Source organism: Amblyomma mixtum, chromosome 4 (assembly GCF_055824585.1).
Source record: "Amblyomma mixtum isolate Tamu chromosome 4, ASM5582458v1, whole genome shotgun sequence".
NCBI lineage: Eukaryota > Metazoa > Arthropoda > Arachnida > Ixodida > Ixodidae > Amblyomma > Amblyomma mixtum.
This window is the reverse complement of record NC_143015.1, coordinates 7,075,480-7,097,077: the sequence shown is the minus strand read 5'-3', so window position 1 is coordinate 7,097,077 and position 21,598 is coordinate 7,075,480. Positions and strand designations below refer to the sequence as shown.

Here is a 21,598-nt window from a genome sequence, read left to right as displayed (position 1 = left end):
GACGGCTTGTTCCATAGCCCTGAAATTTCGCGAGTGATGACGTTCAGGTGATTTCAGACAATCATGAACAGCCTGCACATGAATGACAGGAACAATGAAAAAAAACGAGGGGAAGAGGGCTATGATAGGCTTGTCAAGGTACGTCCACTCATCGATGCCCTCAACAAATCTTTTCAAGCTGAATATACCCCCTCACCTCATCAAGCGATTGATGAGAGCACGATTCCTTTCAAAGGAAGGTCCACCATGAAGCAATACTTGCCTCTCAAGCCCACAAAAAGAGGCTACAGAGTGTGGTGCAGGGCAGATTCTGAGACCGAGTACCTGGTAGAATTTCAAATCTACGAAGGAAAGAACGCAAATCAGCCATCGGACCTGGGTCTTGGCGAACACGTAGTCCTCTCGCTTTCCAACAGTGCACAGCCTGGAAGTCAACTTTATGTTGATAATTATTTCACTTCTACGAGACTGATGGAGGGCCTTGCAAACAAGAGCATCCTTGCAGTGGGGATTATGCGGATCAACAGGAAAGATCTCCCCGAGAAAATGAAAAAAGACAATGAGCTGAAGAAGGGCGACTACATATGGAAGCCAAAAGGCCCAGTTACAGGTTATCAGTGGCGTGATACGAAGAACGTTCATGTGCTGTCAAATTTTCATGATCCGGAAGACACTGAGGTGGTATCACACAAACTGTCGAATGGATCATCCATTGGTGTCACATGCCCAAAGGCAACTGCCGATTACAACTGCTGGATGAATGCTGTGGACAAATTTGACCAGAAGTGTAATTCCTACAGCACCGACAGGCGCTCAAAGAAATCATGGTACAGAATTTTCTATTTTCTTTTTGATGCAGCAGTCGTAAATGCATTTATTCAGCTCACAGCAAGCACTGATATTTCCTACATGTATTTTCGCCCCGTTCTCGACCGTCTCTTGATAAATGGGAAAATATTCAGGGAGAGCAGCAGTACTCGACCTTATAGACAGCAGAAGGACAAAAAAATGACCGAAAAATGGCTTGTGTATTCGATGAGGTGAGGTTTGTGGGAACAGACCACTACACTATGGCGGTTCCCAAGAGGCGCGCGCAGGGGGTGTTCGACTGCTGGCAATGAGGTGCGCACAAAGTTCCCCTGCACAATTTGTGTGAAGTGCCTCTCTGCACCACATGTTTTGGACCATTTCATGCCAAAAACACGCAGAAGTAATCCCAAGATGGCGCCTGCAAAAGTCAGTGGGACAATGTTTTCCCACTTTTGAAAAGTCACTCATGGGTCAGTGGGACATGTGTCCCACTTTTTTTTTAATACTAGTTTGATTTTGATGGAATTTGTTTTATACTATTTCTTTGTGGTTTTTATATATATACCACAGCTGTTTTTTATATTATTTTGTGAAAAAATAATGGACTTTGAAAGGGTTAAAGGCCACCTCACAGCCAACGTAAAGCAGGCCCTAGGCGATGGCAAGACGAACCTTGTGGTCATCCCTGGTGGACTGACATCTGTGCTGCAGCCACTAGACGTTAGGCTAAATAAGTCGTTTAAAGACAGAATGTGTGAACTCTATAATGAATGGATGCTGAGCGACAACCCGACCACCTCCACAGGCACCAACGCTCAAGTACTACGGCATATATGGAGAAATGACTGTCAGTCGATGCAAATTCAAGAGCAATGAGAGTACTGCTCATGCTAAACGAGAAGCCACTTGCATATTGTAGTGTGGCGCCTTCTAGCGTCGACACATCAATTCAGAAGACCTTTTAGGACCTGACTGCACCACGGCAAACTCTGGAACGTGGTCGAATAACCATGATGCTGTGGGCATGGAGCCTTGTGAATGGTTGTTGTTCGCTGTCTCAATAACACTGTGCGGAATGGGTGTGAGCCCGACTTTTTCCAGCTCAGAACTCTGGAGTGGCGTTCTACAGTGGCCCTGTCCGGTGTTCGGATGTCGGGCCTCACCTGGCCGACTTGGAAGGTGTAAGTACACCACACCACACATATGCGTCAGCCATACTAACTGCTTCATAGGTCAACTGTCCAGAGGCCCTCACAATCAAGTATAGCTGCGAGAAGTTTCATTGCTACATTTATATCGGTGACCATCGAGATATATCTGGAAACCGAAAGCAAGAAACCTTTAGGTGTGTTGAGACGGCGTTGTCGGTGGACAAGCCGCTCCCGGTCGATGCATCAGACAGCGTAGCCAGGCCGGAGAATGACGCTTTATTCTCGGATCAAGGGATATTATATAGCCAGAGGGGCGAGGGAAAGAGGGGCGAGGGAGAGAGAGAAACGAATGAAAGATCGGTGTCGGCACGGGTTCAGTTGGTGGCTTATCGCTTCTGCTATCAGCAGCATCCGTTCCTCCTAATAGCCATAGCGATCCACTGGTTTCTTCACCCGGGCTGACCGGCGCAGCGTCGTCTCCTGGGGTGCAGGGTCAACGGGTGCTGACGTGGGTGCGTTGGGTGCGTTGATGCTGCTGATAGCAGAAGCGATAAGCCACCAACTGAACCCGTGCCGACACCGATCTTTCATTCGTTTCTCTCTCTCCCTCGCCCCTCTGGCTATATAATATCCCTTGATCCGAGAATAAAGCGTCATTCTCCGGCCTGGCTACGCTGTCTGATGCATCGACCGGGAGCGGCTTGTCCACCGACAACGCCGTCTCAACAAGGTGCAATGCCATCAAGACTTTTGAGTATTTTTTTTTAATATACAACAGTACGCTCTAACTATTGTACATAAGAGAAGCAGAATTGGAGGGGACACTTCAGCTCCGCCCTTATGATGCGATAGCGTGTAATGAGTTATTTCTCATATATGCCGATCGTTCTCGCCTTCACATTCATAGACTCCTGGGTGTCCTCATACCCCTTCCTGGTGCAGTGGGGCAGCTGTTAAGCAAAGTGCCACTGCCCTGCGATGCAGGTGCTCCAGGTGGCAGGCCTTGTATGGCCCAGACTGCTCTTCCCGAGTGACCAACCATTAACTGCCACCTGGCGAGAGAATCGCAAAAAAGAAAAGGTGGCATTCCAAATCCTATTGGCTGTCACGGCACACGTGACAGCAGGTCGTCATTCGATTGATGGAGCTGGCTGGCAGCGTCTCCTCGGCGCTGCCTGGGAGACGTATGGGAACAGCCCTGCGGACTTTGTTGTCTAAGCGTAAAGGTTCTGAGAACCTTGGAGGCAAGGGGAAATTGACAGGCAACCTGATAACAAAACTAAGCTCCTATTATGCCTGGGCTTTGAAGTCCCATAATGGAGATGTAGAAGCAACCCAGAAGGCTGTGACGGCCACCTACCATCACATTACCTCTACTGATGAGGTACCAAACCAGACCCTCTGCAGCCATTGTGACTGGACTCTTGGTGTTGGCAAAATGCGGCAGCAGCCCGAGGGGAACCAGCTCCAAAGCACCGGTACAATATTCCACCTCATGTTTCCAAAGCACTGCTCCTTGTTTATGAGCGGTTGTCGGAAACGAGGCTCTTGGAGCGGTGCCATAGGGGTAAAACCCAAAACAGTAACGAGAGTGCATTCTTTGATATGGGCCTTGGCACCCAAGGAGCACCACGCATCATTGTTTACCGTTGAAGTTGCTGTGGCAGAGGCAGTGATCCCATTCAATGCAGGCAACAAAAGAACGTCTGCAGCAATATTAAAGGAGCCAGGCCTGAATACCAACGCAAAAGGATGGCAGAGAAGGATCAGCGCCGAGAGCAAAAATGTGCAAAAGATTAATAATTGACATATCAAAAAACTTCTCTCGACATTTTATAATTCGCTCTCCTGGCTATCAACCATGCCTTGCAATTAATTTTTGATGGAGCCATTATTTTGCCATTTGGGCCTCAAACAATAGACATTGATTGTTAATAATCTTGAAAACTAATTGGCCTAAACAAAAAAGAAATGCATATTTGAAATCAGCATAAAAAATTTGTCTATGCATTTTCATTAAAATTTGTCAAAAAACAACGAAAATAGCTTGATGACCAATGTCCCCCCTTAACGCCAAATTCAGAAACGCTCCACTCCGACTTCAGAAACTCCACTCCGACTGCTCCTCGAAGCCAGATTTGCATTTCATAAACCAACCTCGACTTGAGGCGCTCTAGAGTTGAGGAGCGGAAGTGAGTTTTCCCTCGAAAATGTCAGGGTAGCAGCTGCCCACAACCTGAGAGCTCCTCGAATCGTCCAACATGGCTGCCGACCGGTCCTTTGCCGAATTCATCGAATCTATTTTAAGGATTGATGAACTTCTTCATGACACAACGAGAAGGCAAGATGGTGTGGTGCCAAGGCAGCGTTTGCGAGACCGGCTGAACCCACTCGAGCACTTCACGGACCGCGAGTCTTTATTCCGGTACCGCTTCACGAAGCAGTCTGTCGTGCTGAGATTGGAGAGCCTGCCGCTTCGAGAGAACACAACAAATCGCGGTTTGCCGCTTTCGCCAATGCTGCAGCTTTTGGTTGCACTTCGCTTCTACGGCTCGGGCATATTTCAGACGGTTGCGGGGGACCTCGTGAACATCTCCCAACCAACGGTGTGCCGAGTCGTAGAACACAATTCCCGACTGGTCACAAGCGCGCTCTTCGCCCGGGTGGTAATTTGCGCAAGACTTCAGCAGCAGCATGCACGAATTTTACGAAGTCGCGAACTTCCCTGGAGTAACAAGGTGCACTGACTTTACTCACATCCGCATCAAACGGCCGAGTGGACGAAATGGAGAAGTCTACAGGAACCACACAAGGGGCACTCCTTCATTAATGTGAAGGCAAGTTGTTTCTATTCCTCCTTCAAAACACGTCCTAAAAAAAAAAAAAATCGTGCCTATTTGGCTGTATGTGTGGCATGCATCCTGCTCTTCAGCAAGATATGAGAAACATGCATGCAGCACTTTAACCTCATTACGTAAAATGATGAGCATTTTCTCAGGCATTCTCTTTTCCACTCACTGCAGAAAAAAATTGTTTGGAAAATGTTCTAGTTATTCGATGGCACTTCAGAGCAGGTAACAAATATGCAGTATAGGAAAATCCAATCAGATACCTGGGATTATGCATGAAATTTTGATATATTAAAATGCAGTAATGTATTTTTCCCCATCATTAAAATGCTAAAGGTGACGACCTGGCTAAACATGCACTGTATCAGCCTGAATGTTACGTTACTATTTTGTTTAATCATTTTATTTTGTTGGACTGCAGAATGCACGGAGCCTGTTGCATAGTCATAAAGTTCACTGAACGTAAAGATTTAATATAATCTGCAGATTCCAACACAGCTGCCCACTGTAATATCCATTTATACTCACACCTAACGTACAGTGTGTGCAAGACATTTGGCAGCATGCCTACTGTGGATACCTTATTGATACCTTGCAGGCAGTGACAGGGCGAAAACTCCAGTTTCATGACCTGGCTGCAAGCTGGCCAGGATCCGTACATGACAGCTGCATCTTTAAAAGTCGTTTGTTTAGGGGTCCTCTACGAGCACCGGCAGCTATCTGGCATACTGCTTGGGGACGCGGGTTATACACGTGTCTCCTACCTGATTACACTTCTAACCAGCCCAGGAGCCCCTTGGAGCCCAGAGGCCAGGTGCATACGCGTTGTTATTGAAATAATAACACGAGATGTCCCACACAGAAAGAATGTTGGACTCGATTGTCAAATTAATGGGCTTTTAGGAGATGTGATAATGCTTGAAAGTGGTTGTGTTTGTCTCGCAGGTATCAGGCAGCTGATATTAGGACATGGAACAAAGTAGAAGGTGCATTCAGCATGTGGAAGAGGAATTTCCCATGTCTGAACATGCACCTGCAGCATCTGCCCGAGAATTCCACAACTATTATCACAGCTTCCTCAGTTCTACACAACCTGGCGGGCATGTACAACGACCCATTTCCTCATTCTTTGCCATCAACTCCAAATGGGGCATAGCGCCAAAGGCAACAGGAGATGCCACAACCACAACCAATGGACTCTGTTCGTGGGAACCAGGCATGAAGGCGCCCTATTGTAAGACGCTTGAATTAGTTTAAAGCATCTCACAAAAATGCGCTACTCTCCCTTAACAGGAATTAGCAGGTCCAGCTCCAGCCGACTTCTCAACATCTTCTGCACATAACAGACGGATCTCTCCAGTGTACTTATTTAATACTAATCTTTTTTTTCCTATTAGTGCCAGAGAAAACCTTGTATATACACACCGCAAGCAAGGAGATTAAAATGCTTAACACTTCCAAACTGAAATGGCTGCACAGTTGCTTTGCTGTGTATACATGGCTTGCGTGCGTTGCACTAGATGGCGCCAACGCCCCAGCAAGTACTGCGCATGTTGTGTGCAGTACGACAGGTGGAGCCACCGCCTTAGAGCGAACTGTCATGTGTGTGTTCGTGGATAGAGGACGCCCCCGGAATGATGGTGTATGCAGTACGGCCAGACACCGGTCACTTGTAACCATTGTGAATTAAACTACTGCTGTGTCACCTAAACACAACATGCTTCTTAAGCACCAGCTTAAAATCTAAGAGAATGCATCCACAAAAACTGCCAGTGCTTCGATTCATGTCCCAAGACGGGACCTGAGCTGCTTGCAGTACAGGCCGCCAATGCTGACAGCCTGGCCTCGTGCTTGTTTTGGAGGGTGGCAAAAAAAGTTCAGAATCAAGTGTATTCAAATAAATGTCCAATTAATTGGTTGTCTGCATTAATTAGAGTTCCCAATATTTGCACATGACAAATAGCAAAGAATATTGTACCAGCCAAAGACATTACGTACAAGTGTCACAGTGCAGTTTAAAGAAAAAAAGACAGCATTTCTGGAATGCAACAATTACACGAGAGCCTATCTGTGAAATGAAAAATAATTTATTAAAGGAATAGAGACAAACACAAACTGGCCTGGCACTTATAGCAAAAGCAGGTAAAAATAGACCATGCATCCTACACATTTAGGCAATAATGTATGAAAAACGTCATCACAGACACTCTTGTAAATAATTCATTAATGAATACTGCTCTTCAGGCAAGGCTGCCAAGGAACTCATCCAAACAAGGGTTACAAGAGGGCAACAAAACAATATCCCTACTACTGTGCATTCCCTGAAATCATTCCTGGAAATGGCATCGCACACAGATACGCAACTAAAAAACCTGCAGAGAGCATTAAGTGCATTGCAATCAGTGTGGAAGCATGGATTTGTGATAGGTAGAAAGTGACAATGAGTGGGGAGTGCCACAGGACAGAGATGACGGAAATCGCACCACTTTCTGCGGGATTCATCTTTCGAACCTACGAAGCGTGATAACATTTTCCGGCATGTAAGCGCTGGTGGCCTTATAGTCCATCTATATGTACAGCGGAAAGTTACTGGTTTCATGTTTTTTGTGACACTAAACACCCAATACTGCATGCATTCTTGCAAGTCGGTTTAATTTAGTTCATGTTTTACCGGACCTCATCGACTTTTCGGTTTGCGATCACCCGTGTTTGTGAGGCTTCATGCCTGAGCTGTGTCTGGCTGTCAGTTTCCTGCCTGTTCGTTCTTCCCCCGAGTGCCTGTTTTCAGTGCTAAGGAAACGGTCGTACAAGGGTATGATTTTTGTGCTAATCGGGCCAGCATGCACAGTGTCGAGGCTCTGAGCCGCTCTGGGAGCGCACCCGCGGTTGGGTCAGCCGTCCAGAAGCCTCCCACTCGGATGCCAGCACAAAAGCTCATCCACAGGTGATGAGCAAGACATTCACCACCACTACCTCAACTAGTTCGTGTGGTGCCGCACTCGGCCATTCATTTTGGCAATGCAGCGCGGTGCCCTCCCAACTATGGTGTTTGTTCTAAAGGGGTGGAGACACCAAATTTGTGGTTGGCGCGTTCTTTGTTTCAAACGTTTCTTATGGCTCCAGGAAGCATGATACACACATATATTCACAGTGAATACATGTGTGCAGCCTAAAATGCTTGTTTCAGCATGGACACAGAGGCCAGTTTTGACCAACAGGGAGGAGAACCCTTGCAATAGCCCCAGGGTGATGCACGCTACAAGAGGCACCACAGGGACACCTCCATCGAAGCCACCTTGAAGGTTTTCCAGCATGCCGAAAAGGAAAGGGTCGAGCACTTTGACAAAAAGATGTCTTTGCTGGAGCGGCTTATAACAGCAGTTGAGGCGAAATCCAAGCAGGCAGAATGAATTGCCAAAAACATTCAATGTCACGCTGCTTTATCACCGGCCACTCATATAAGATGATCAAAGCATGCTTACCTTACTACAAGCATAGGCGTTTGGCAGTGGTTCTCAAGCCTCGGGAAACACTGAACATGCATTTAAGGTATGCACTACCAGGGCGACCAAGAATGTGCACTAAGAAGTGGGCCAAAGAAAGAATCGGAAGCGAAGCCTGTGGCAGGATTCTTTCATGTGCATTAAATTTATCTCTACTTCCTTTCTACATGGCTTTTGTGCCTTGTTTCTTCCCAATTGGTCACTCGAACGAAACCAATTGTCGCATTCCAGTTGGTCCAACTGGTAACATCATCGGGCGCGGGAGCATCATTGGGCACGGTAGAAAAAGTATGGATAGAGAGATATTAGAGGCCTCGAACATAATCGCCGCAGGAAACGACTTATTTGTCAGTTCCACTTCGGTGTTTTTGCTGGAAAAAGAGCGTAAGTTCCTCGGTATCTGATAGCAGGAGTGGCAGCGCTTTCATGCAGGTTTCACCTTTCGCATGTGCTGATTATGTGCTGCGGTCGCCCCAGGGGTTTAGGTTTCTTGTCTTGCATATTTTTTCTCTTGGTTCAGACCGTATGTCTATCGTACAGCATCGTCACGTTTCTATTTGGGTTTTTATCTCGTTGACACGTGCTGAATTTCCTGGCGCATGCTTACCGAGTTAGAAGTGTTTTTCGACCAAGCTTCAGTTGCTAGTGCGCTCTTCTCCTGTCCGTTCTCCCTGTGTTTTGCGTGTTTTTTAGTGCGCCATTTTTAGATGGATGTAGAATCTAATGGGTATGAACTAAGACAGCATAGAAGCTACTGCTAAAGTGCAGTTTTCCATGTTATGCAGGAATATGTGCTTTGAAACGCTTGTGAAAGCGGTGCTATGAAAAGGCATGTCCCTATCGCCATGAACCATCAAGAGTATGACACAAGCTTAAATTATGAAGGCAAGTATTATGCAACGAGGTTCTTCCACGCGGGCCCACTCAAATCTCGCACCGCTCATCGCGAGTTACCTCGACCACCCTTCCTATCCCGAGTGGGGCAGAAGGAACCGGGCTACGCGGTGGAGGCTATTTCAGGGGGGCCCAACCGCCGAGGCGGCCTCTCGATTCCTGACCCGGAGACCACCTGATTCCCCTGCCACGACACCATGTGAGATAAAAGACTTTACTTCAAAGACCTAGAACGAGTCGCTGTCTGCGCGTCCTCGCACAGAGGAATCGCCTACAGATAATGGCGCCTAACTTGATTCTTTAATTAGCACCAATGTGGACGATTTATTTGGCGATTTTGGAGCATGCAGCCAGACTCATGGCAGCACTCTTTGGGACCACGCCGGACCGCTAGGGTTAGGGAGTAGGTCATGCGGAATGTTTGCGGGGTAGTGACTGGTACAGTGTTTTAAATTTTGTTAGGAGTTCTGGGTTATTTCTGCAGTTTTCGACTGTTTTCTGTGGTATATTTCGTGTGTTTGTAGATACATTTTTTTTTTGGTACACGAAAGGCTTTGTCTGTTCGGTTGCAGTCAGTCATTAGCTGGTGCGACCGGACAGCTGACGTGGGCTTTCTTGAAACAGTCGCGCATAGGGTAGATCCTCAATTTTTCTCCCTCAGTTTGAGCGAAGTATGTCTCCCAAGAAGAATATCTCAGCCGTGCCCTTGGATGCCGGGTTAGCCGCGAATGAAGTGAGGAACGCGGCGGCCATAATAGGGCAAGTAACAGAGTTGTTTGCCACATTAGCCCGTCAGCTCAGTTCGGCGGCTGGCGCCAATGAGGCCGCAGCAGTGGTAGCATCAGCAAAAGCATCGTGCCCGCGGATAAATATGGAGGTCCCCTCCTTTTCCGGTTACATGGACGCAATTGCGGACCACTCGAGGACTACCAGACGGCTCTGGGAGCACCAGATGATGTGATGCTAGGGCAGGTACTGCCTGTAGCACACGTGGAGGAGCTGCCAGCCGACCTTACAGTCGATGGTGGACTTCAAAGACCGCTTCCGCGCCAATTTCCTGCTGCCGGACTACGAGCGCCAGATGCTGGAGGAGCTCGCGTTGCGCACCCAACACCCAGAGGAAAGCCTCCTCGAGTACGTACGCGCAATACAGGAGCTGTACAAGAGGGCAGATCCGATGGCAACCAACCAAGACCAGGTCACGCGTGTGATCAGGCAGTGCTATCCACGCTTCAAGCTGTATTTGTGGGGATGTGGTTTTACAAACATCAAGGCCTCAGCACCGGAGGTCAAGACCGTACAGGAGGATTTACTTGCCGAACTACGCTACCAGCCAGAACCGGGATGTGCCTGAGATGTAGGCTGAGACTCCGCGATGAGCGGCCGGGGCGCAGAGGTAATGGCCGTGGAAAGGCAGGCAGAACCCCCTGCTGTCCCTTGCGCACTTGACCCATACACGTTCGAGCAGCGACGTCATGCAGGCCTCACAGGCCGCGCGCCGAGCGAGCGCCAGGAATGCGCGGAGAAAGGGGAGAGTCGTCCCCAACCGCTTCGTGCAACGAGGGGCCTCCCGTCAACAAGGCGAGTGAACTAGCGGCTTTGCTGGAATTGCAACCAGCCCGGCCACATGGCACGCGAGTGCCAAGCTAGGCGCGGGCAAGGAAACACCAAACGCTGGCGGCGATAAGTGCTGACATCGACCTGTCACTGCCAGCAGGAGAATTTTGCGGAGGTCAAGGTGCTAGTCAGGAAAATCCCGCAGGACTCAAGAAGCAGCTGAAAATCAGGCATGCGGCATACCTCAACATCAACTGCAACGGCAAAGTAACAACCAAAGGTGGGTAACATATAGTCACCTGATCTTGGTTCTGTCACTTAGCTGGAACATGTACTTTGTTTCCTTTGTCAAAACATTTAACAGTCTTCTCTGTGTTTCTCTTTTGAGGTGGACAGTGCATGGGCTGCAAATACTTTGGAAAGGCCCTTCTGACAAGGCGGTCCAGAGTCCGACGAGCATCTTCCAGGACTTTTAAAACCTTCGCCCAAGGGCTGAGATCCGTGGCACGTAGAAGCAAGCGCTTAGCTTCACGGATTGCCACAATGAGGGAAGACGTTGAAAAGATGCGGGCACACAATGCAGCAGTAACAGAAGAGGGTCTAAGCGGACAGATCTCAAAGCTTCCACAGCAGCAACAAGAATGCGTGAAGCAATGCTTTGCAGCAGCAGCAGCTAAAAGCAAAGGTTTCCACTACAGCAAGATGTGGATCCTTGAATGCATGATTATGAAAATGAAAAGTTCCCGCCTTTATGACCACATCAGGAACAATGAGATATTTGCCCTACCAAGTAAATCAACGCTCAAACGATACATGGCTCTGTACCAGTCAGCATTTGGCTTCAGCAAAAAAATGTTGGCGGAGCTGAAGCACAAGACTCAGGACATGGATCCGTTCAAGAAGCATGGTGGGCTTCTTCTAGATGAGCTCAAGCTCTCAGAGCTTTTATCTATGAAACAGTCGGGCCATATCAAAGGGTTTGTAGATTTAGGGCAGTTTATCTCTGCAGCGGATAAGGCCATGCACTTGGATCACGGCACGGTGATCCTGTTCGTGCCATTCGTTGGTAGATGGACGGAAGTGATTGGAACATGTGCAACAAGAGGCAGCATCAAAAACAATTTTCTGGCTCACTGAAATACTCACTGAAAAAAGCGGGCTTTTTGTTGACTTTATAGCATGTGATGGCGCGACATGGAATCGTCGGATGTGGAAAGTGCTCGGTGTCAGGGGAACGACAGGCAACGTGAAGTGCAAAGTGGAACACCCAGTTGACAACAGCCGTTATTTACACTTCATATCAGACTTTCCGCACCTTATCAAGTGCTTGAGGAATGGGCTCTTGAAGTGCCCATTCAACACACCAGACGGACACGTAAGTTGTTTCTTTAGCCATTTAGGGAGAAAAGGACACATGCTTATAAATATCTCTAAATGTCATATCTACTGTTATATTTGCTGTTTCCCAGCTTCAGTATATTTCTTTTCTTTAGGTAACAATGTGGAATGTCAGGGAAGCCCACAAGATCAACTTCAGCTGCCTTACTTTAAAAGCCATGCCAGGGATTACAAAGTGCCCTGTATTGATCCGGGTACATTTTACTTAGTATATGTAAGTTTGCAAAGGTTCCGGATCAATACAGGGACATATGCCCATGGTGTGGGGCCAAACCCATTCTATATCATATCACGTGGGAATGCAAAAGAAACGAGGCTTTCCATAGAATACAAAATCCGAGTGCGGAACAGTGGGAGAGTTTGCTCTCCAGCGGCAACCCAGTTCTCCAGAGAGAACTGGTCATCCATGCCCAGCGAGCAGCCAAGCTCAGCGGTGCCCTGGAATAGGGGCGCCGACCTCTGTCGACCGTAATAACTTGTAAAATAGAGCACATAAAGTTTATCCTATCCTATCCTACAAAGCGCCACCTGCAGCCAAATTCATTCGAGCAGCAAAGAGTTTCATATGCATTCGCACTCTTCGGTGAGGAAGCTCTGAGACCAGAATCGCCACTCCACTACCACCACCCTTCACTGAAGAGGACAAGGCATACAACAAGGGGCTCAAAGAGTAATATGTCAAGGTCCACGGGGTCCTCGAAGATGCAGTTTACGACAGCATGGAGAACTTCTGGTCTCGTAACAATGGCGGCATGTCCGACTACCTAGAAATCGTCAGGGTGGGCAATTTGAGACCCTCGTTGATGCTGAAACGATCGCCTGTGCAAGCGACCAAGTCATGCTTGACGTTCAACAAAACTTGGGTAGGGCCTAGTTGGTACATGATGTTGTGAAGGTAAAGGATGCGCAATCAAATGACGAACCACGAAGAAAGACACAGGGACACACACAAGCGCTTGTGTGTGTCCCTGTGTCTTTCTTCGTGGTTCGTCATTTGATTGCGCATCCTTTACCTTCACAACATGCTTGACGTTTACGCCTGTGCTGCCTACGTTGTCGAGTATGTCAACAAGGCTCCCAGGGGAATGTCAAACCTTCATCGAGAGATTCAGAAGATCGCCCAAGAATCCCTGCAGTCACAGATCACCTACAGTTAAGGCCACCCGCGAGCTCAACCTGAAGAGGCTCGATGGAGTCGAAATGTCTGCTCAAGAGACTGCGTGGTTCTTGCTTCAGTTGGAAACGGCTGCAAAGTCAAGAGATGTCGTCCACGTCAACACCAGAGACCAAGACTAGAATCAGAAAGACAAACGACGAGATGGATAAGGAAGGCACTGAGGCGTCAAGTCAACATTTGAAAGAAGACATCAGTCAAGCATTGTGAGGACCACCCACCAGAGCTTGAAGACCTCACCTACGCCGACTATATGGCCAACTACAGACCAGCGACAAACGCCAGCAGTCGGCTGTCCTCAAGTGGCACTCGTATGCCCAGCCAGATATCAATTTCAAGTGTGAACACGTGCTCCTCTTCCACCCATTCAGAAGAGAGGCTGGCATTCTAGACTGCAACAAGTTTGCTAAAATCTTCGACTCCAACTACCAATCCATCATGGAGGTGAAGCAGAAGAAGTGTCCATGTCAATGACCTCATCGCGCTTAGTGATCGTCTCATAAATGAAGAGCGAGGACTGCGAGCCCAAGTCAAGTGTCACCAAGCGGAGCAGATGCAACAACTTAGAGAAGAAGCGTCAACAGGGGCCGATACAGTCGTCAGGATGGACGATCTCGCCAGATTCTGACGTCAGGCTCGGTACTAAAGTGGAAGCTGTAGAAGACAAGGTAGCTCACTCACGCTGCCCAGTAGTCCAGAAACGAGAGGACATCACGCAGACAGAAGAATTTCTTGAGAAGATGCGGCTCACCAACGAAGGCCAGTGTGAGATCATCAGATAAATCATTCATCGGCTTCACGGGATCTTCACGGGATCAGCAGACTGTGGCAAGACATTCGTCCTCAAATTGGCCATGGACACCTACAAGCATTTCTACAAATAAAGGACGGACGACAGAACTGCTTACACAGCGTGCGCCACCACTACAGGCAAGGCAGCTGATGCACTCAGGGGGATCACCATTCACATCGCCTTCAAGTTGGTGGTGCAAGCCAAGAACATCAACCATGGTCTCAGCTCCAGTGATCTCAACACATTCAGAGTTGCCCTCCAGAACGCCAAGTGCGTTACCATGGAGGAAGTCAGCATGATGTCTAGTGACCCCTTGGTGATATTACACAAACAGTGCAATGTATGCATGAATGGGTAGCAAGACCAAAGCTACGATCATTTATTTTCACTTTGTTTGGCTCTACTTTGCAGGACAAGCATGCATGTCCTGCCGTCACCTCAGAAGTGCCATGCTGAAGCGTTGCGCAAGGGTGAAGTGATCAGTTGAAAAGAATCTGCTGAGTACAGCACAGAAGCTGCGTTCAGTATGGCAAACAAATCTGAGGCTGTCAGCACAAGTGAGTGACCTGAAAAATGAGCTCTGCAAGATGCAAGAGAAAAATGCATCCAAGCCTACGGAAGTACTCAAGGCAGAGATCTCGGCCCTCGACCCTAAACAACAAGTGTACACTAAGGCTTGGATCTTGGAATGTGTCTAAATGAAAATGAACAGTGCGAAATTATACGAGCATGTCTGAAAGCACACTATTTGCCTGCCAAGCAAGAGTACACTGAAGTGCTATTTGCGGGCATACAAAACCGCATGTGGGTTCAGCCACAAAGTACTCTGCCAACTGAAGAAAAACACACGACACATCAGTAGCTTCAAAGTGTGCGGGGGCCTTTTGGTTGATGAGATTAAATTGTCTAAGCACCTAAATGTTACATCTTGTGGCTGTATTAAGGGTGGGCCCTTTTACAGCTCAAGGACAAAATGTTCCTTGTGACCCCGGGATGGCCGTCATGTTTGTGCTGTTTACTGGTAAATGGAAGCAGGTTATTGGCACTTTTGCTACTAGTGGCAATTCCAAGGCTGAACGACTTGCAAAAATACTTCTAGAAGCCACAATTCTTGCTGAGGCCAGCAGACTTCTGGTTGATTTCATCACATGTGACGGTGTGTCATGGAATCGCCATATGCGGAACGTATTAGGAAGTGGCGTCAAGAATGGGAAGACTACGTGCAGCCGAGAATATCCTGTGGATCCTTCTCGACAGCTGTTTTTCTTATCGGATTTTCCTCATTTACTGAAATGCCTGAGGAACTCGCTTCCCAACGGCCCTATGAGCACTCCAGGTGGCATGGTAAATGCCCAACCTTCACGAAGTGCAGTTGCAGCAGCAATCCTTACAAAAGCTCTGGTTTGTTTTTTCTTCTGCTTTTCTAATCAATTAGCTTTAAGCGATAACATATTCAGTAATAGAAATTGATCAACACCACAAAATAAATAAATGAAATTAAAAATCCCCTGTGCCCCTTGGTTTCTGTGGCTGTTGGCTTCTCTCTGGTCTATAAGGGTTATTTTTCACAGATCAACTTAAGTTTCTGTTTTAAACAACTAACCTATATGTTTTGCACTGTTAACTGTTTCAAGTTTCCATCCAGCCTGTAAGAAAAGCCTTCAATCTCAGCTCAAGCCAGCTCACCCTGAAGAAACAATGCCTGGCCTGATATCTGCGCACCTGCAACCAAATGGGTTTGAAAAGATGAGGGTAACATTTGAATTCTAGCTTTTTGGGAATCGTGTTATCAAGTGCCTACACTTCCACATGGAGTTACAATTGTCTTGGGACAACACTGATGCAACAATATCATTCTTCAGGTAGGCAACTGTCTCTTAGAAACATCACTGCCTCAATAATTGTCTTGATGGGCACTAAAAAATGCACCGACCGCAGTAGGCTTCATTGAGGGGTGATTAACGTGTCTCACTAGTGTGTTCATTTCTCACTTTCCTGCACAACTACGTTCATGCCACTTGCTTCTTTGAGGCTGCACTGCAATAGCAACATAATCTTGCTATGGTCCCATTTCTGCGCTAAAGTTCATTTCTGCTGCTTCAGTACTGTCAACTGTCGCATCAGGACCACGACATTTCGCTTCACAGCACAAGCATTGCATCCAGGCTCCAAAGGTGCACAAAGAATCAAGTACTTCCTTCAGTTTCTATCACGCTGGGAAGCTTTAAGTTTCGATGATGCCTCGCTCAGGCCACGATCCATTACAGCACTTTTTTGGAATCATAACACAGTCCTGTGGATCCAATGACCACTCGACACCCACCCAATTGTTGATTGTCGCGAAATGCCTTTCGTTTTATAATCTGGCAAACACAGCAAGCTCAGGCAGTGCCGACAGTAATGAGCCAGTCAGTTCCTTGCTTGATGATGCACGTGATGCTCACACTGCAGAGACTGGCAATGACAGATTCACTGAGTCGGGTAAAAAGTCATTGACAGAAGGCAAACTACGTTGAATTTCTGCAGAGCACAGCGGTTAATTCACTGAAAAGAGTGATGACCAGCTGATATGGCAGTTTACATAGCACGCAAATTTATTGCACGTAGTGACTGTGTAGAGTGCACAAACTTGCTTCTGCAGACACCAAATGAGGGAAGCCAAGACAGTTGAGTTTACTGCAATTTGCGAAAGAGGATGGTTGCTTTACCCATCCCTAGCACTTTCCTTGAAAGTGAGGAAGTCGGAAAACTTGTTCACTATGTTCTTCAGCCAGGAAAAGCTGTGCAGTAATAGCATAGTTGATGTCATGCTACTGTGCAAGTCTCAGCTTCCATGTGGTGTAGGGTGCAGCCAACACTCTCAAGTGCTTACTGCCAGCATTGTTAAATTTCATGTCCTGACAAGGTTGCACTTCTATGTAAGGGGCCCTAATGAGTCGCGAGAATCAAGTAGAAAAAAAGTAGTTTCAAGCCAAGATGAGTTGGTGCTCATAGTTGTGTGGCACGTAGTGTCAAGTAAACAGGAAAGCATGGAATACCTTTGAAACGTTCGAGAATGACCTTGACTAAGCATATTTGCAGCGTTCAAATAAAGAAATGCTTTGTTTTTGTGAAGTTCTTTTGATTTCTATTCAGCCGTGTTGATAAATCAGTGGTATCTGACCGCTCGTTTCGACAAAATGCATGCTTGAGAACAAAAATAAAAATGAGAGCAGTCGTTCACACAGTTACCACATTTAAATCTGTCAAGTTTGCTTCCAGTTCACGATAAACCGTTATCGCAGAACGATTTACAAGCAGACCTTAGATAGGAATCTCTCCTCATTCCGGTTTCTCGCTGGCCCGCTTCTGTAACAAATTGCTTCCACCGACGCCCCGCAGCCATCTTGGAGTCCACTTGGCACTCTGGCTGCTTCATGTCGGTCACAGGACAGTCTCAGTAATCGATATCACATTTACGCCTCCCTGTACCAGACCTTTCCTATGTGCGGCAGCAATCATTTTTGTAGCAGTCTTAAAACACGCAGCGATACCTACAACAGAGCACAATCAGCCTTGTGAAGCATCTGAAGTGCACTCTGTCATGGCTGTGCATTCGCACCACCACTGGTCAACTGGTAGGCGATTTCCCGGGTCACCACCCCATTTACGTCTCCTAATTCGCTCGGCAGTTCCTGTGTACCGCAGCAACTATTTGCAGGACATGTGTTAAAATATAGACCTTTGTCTATTCCTCCAAGACTCGGAAGATTCTATGCCGAGTACACAGCGTATCGCGTTTTCATACAGCCCATACTCTGCTGGTGCCATCTCTCGACATCGACATCAGATGCCTCATCCGCACCCGCTCCCTGAACCCACTACCCATATTCTAGAGCACTATAGCCCAGACAACACGCACAAACTGCCATTATGACATTTGACGAGTCTTGGCCAGGCTTGGCTACGGAACTGGCTGCAAGAAGCCGTGCAAGAGTTGGAGAGGCCGCCACTAGATGGCCATCCGCCTTATGAACGTTGCACTCTGTGTAGGGCGTGCGGGGCACAGGTTGAGATAACAGAACACTATGTGCTGTGCTCTAAAAAACTGCCATCACCGCAGGCGAGCGCTACATTCCCACAGGTGCTGGGTTCCTGCTCGCCCAACGGGCACAACGGGGATGGCACAACGGGTGTGGCAAACAAAGCGGCAGTCGCAGCAGCGAAGTGCCGCTTGGCTGAGTGGTGGACGCTAGTGCGATGTTAGTCGACTGTTTCTCATTGATGGTTTCGTCGCTGTTTGTGTGTTTGCTGCTTTGCTCTCGATAATGTTTTTCCTTCCCCCTTTTTTTTTGATGTATCCGGCCACGGCACTTTCTTTTTTTAGGCGCCCACCCGTTCCAAAAGGAAAGGCCACACTATTATCATCATTATCGCCAAACTTGTAACCCCTATCTTTGTCAAGCTCTGATGGCATCATGCAAGCTGAAGGCGCTTCCCCTTGAGGAAAAGCTGGACGTGCTAAACGCAGTCGACAGGTAGGCAATGCAGAAAAGAGTCAGCCTATACACCGTCTCACAAGGTTCTAGCAGCACTACGGAAGGCAGAGCTCTCTCGTCCAATCAGGATGGCGCGCACTACATTAGTGTGTTCCTACGTGCCTGTGGCCTCGCCAATTACTGAAAGGTGGCTCCATCCATGTGAAAGAAGGCGTACTAGTAGTTAGTGTCTTTCTACTTCTAGCAGGTGGCGCTTGATGTCTTTTTATTCTTTCATCTGTTTGTTTTTAGACAGGCGGACGGCCGTTGCAAAGAGACTCTGAAGAGAGTCGGTCAGAACCATCCATCATTCAGAGGATGGGGAAGAAAAGTTCTTCCAGATCAAAAGTTTTTTCAGGCTTTAGTGAGACTAGTGTCAAAGATGGGCGACAATGAGGGAGGAACACGCCTCATAAACACGGCACTGACCAATTTCACAAGGATGAAAGCAATAGCAATGGAGGCTACACATGAGTCGCAAGCCCTTTGGGAGAAAGTAGCAGTGCAATGAGAGATGAACAGGCGTAGCTACAGTGAAGTAGCACGCAGCACAGCCAAAGAGAAGAGTGGGGAAGAAGAGAAGGTGCCGGTAAAAAAACTGCCTTGCAAGAAAGCCAAGGCACTTGTGGTACGGCCCGAGACCGTTGGGACGGAGAAGCTGACCAAACTGATTCAGGAGAACATCGACCCCTGTATGCTAGGGCTAAAGGATGACTCAATGCGGCAAAGTCATGAACGGGTGGTGAATGCCTCGACATCACCTGAGGAATCACAAAACTAGAGGAAGAGTTCCGTAGCAGCCCAGCTACGAAGGACAGAGCAGAAAGCTAAAGACCCAGAAAGAGACTGCCAACGATAATGATCGTGAGAATCTCGGAGGATTTAAAGGATCTGTGTCATCAAATAGTTGCATGAAACAAGTTGAGGTGTGAGCGGGAAGACATGTCAGTCATGACCTCATGGGACGAAATTCGGAAAAATGGGTGGAAATCGGAAAAAAGGTATGTCAGCTGTTGCGTAAGGGTTGAAACAAACAGCGTTTGAGGCACTGTGAGGGAAGACAAGGATTAACATCCTATGGGCCCGTTGCCCATTTTATGATAATACGCACATCCCCAATGCAAGAATTGCTCAAAGACTTGTCACTTGGAGCGAGACTGTGAAAAGATTTTGCGATGCAATGAATGCTCCGGGGATCACCCTTTTCAGAAGCGTAACTCGAGAAACGAGCATTGTCGAGCATCAGAGGATGCTTGAGTGGAAATAGACCACAGGGAACACTCTTTAGCCCTGTCTGCCCATCATGCAGGAATGCTCAGATCAATTAAACTCGTTCCTCGGTCACAAATCTCTAGGTTGCTAGCAGTCCCAGTCTCTGGGCACTTCTCCACTGGCAACTCAACACTATACAAGCCAGAACCAGGAGGTTAATACGTGGTAATATCAAGGTTAATACGTGGTTAAATCCTGGTAATACGTGGATGGCATCACTTCATGTTGGAGAGGGACTTTCAAAAACTTTATATCCAATGTTTATCACTGGTGCCAGTTGTCGGCCTGCCTCAGTGAAAACATTTCGGGGAGTAAAAGTGCACAAAACAATTCCTTTTCATACTGAAGCCTGAGTGGGCTAATTATTGTGACAATCAATATAAATTCACTCGTTTATATCACTGAACCTAGAAATGATTGTTTTACAATAAAGGAAAACTTGTTCTCTAGTAAATCTTTGCGTGTTTATACCAGCAGTGTCAGTGGCAGGAATGAGTGAGGACAAGTAGGGGTTCAGCCTCAGAATGATGTGTCTTGCGTTAGTTTGGTGGTCTGAAGAGTTCTCTGTTGCTTGGAAGGAGAACTAACAAAAGAGTTCACTAACATCTGTTTCACCATTTCTCAGAGCACTGTTGGCGCAGCACTCCACGCTATTTACATTGTAAGGGAAGAAGACTTCACGGAGACGTTCATTCCGGCCCTTTCGCCAGAGACGTCTTCCAAGCGAACAGCCTCAAGCGATGACGATGGGAATCTTCAGGTGAAAGAGAATGAAGTCGCAGCCAGAGAGGCGACGACGACGAAGGCGAATAAACTGCTTACACTAACTTCCCCCGCGGGCCGAAGCGGCCAGCCTGGCCACGATTATTCTGATGCAGAGCGCCGAATGAAAGGCTCGAGACGGGAAACATGTCCCGCGGTAACGGCGGTCCGGAGGAGGATCAACAGGAGTGACGCGGTAGTTCACTGGAGAAGTTTGGTCGAGCACGAAGTAGGGACCAATAAAACGAGGCTGGAACTTGTCGCAAAGACCAGGCGTCCGCAGAGGGGTAGAAAGCAGGACCTCGTCTCCAGGGTTGAACGAGATAACGCGGTGCGTCGTGTCGTAGTTACTCTTGCGATCTTCCTGGCAGGCTTCCGTGTTCAGGCGAGCAAGGTGGCGGCAACGGGCCAAGCGGGCGAGGAACTGGTCGGGGACAGACGGTGAAGAGTTCGCAGGCGTCGAGAAGAGGCCTCGAGAATGGTAGTGGCAGAACGGCCGTAAACGAGGAAAAACGGGGAGTAACCAGTGGTTCTTTGTAATGCGGAATTGTAGGCAAAAGGGACAAAGGGAAGGACTGCGTCCCAATTCCAGTGGTTAGGTTCGACGTTCATAGCAAGCATGTCCGACAGGGTGCGATGGAACCACTCAGTAAGACCATTGGTTTGGGGGTGGTAGCTGGACGTCATCTTGTGAAGTGTAGAAGAAGATTGCAGAACTTCGGCAAGAAGGGTCGAAAGGAACGTCCGGCCGCGGTCACTGAGAAGCGCAGTACGATGGACTGTAGAAAGAATGTAGCAACTTCGGGCGCCGATCCATCAGGCAAGGCGGCGGTCTCGGCGTAGCGTGTCAGATGGTCGACGGCAGTGACTATCCAGCGATTACCTCGTGTAGATAGAGGAAGCGGGCCGTACAAGTCG

The 21,598-nt window shown here is 47.9% G+C and overlaps 1 protein-coding gene and 1 pseudogene across 9 annotated transcripts in view; one reads left to right on the top strand and one right to left on the bottom strand.

Moving 5' to 3' along the window:
• The window catches only part of LOC149345578 (uncharacterized), a 145,518-nt gene that overhangs the window by 94,949 nt on the left and 28,971 nt on the right, over positions 1 to 21,598 (bottom strand). The gene's annotated exons all lie outside the window — the stretch shown is intronic.
• LOC149345579 (uncharacterized) lies at positions 11,329 to 13,810 on the top strand (annotated as a pseudogene).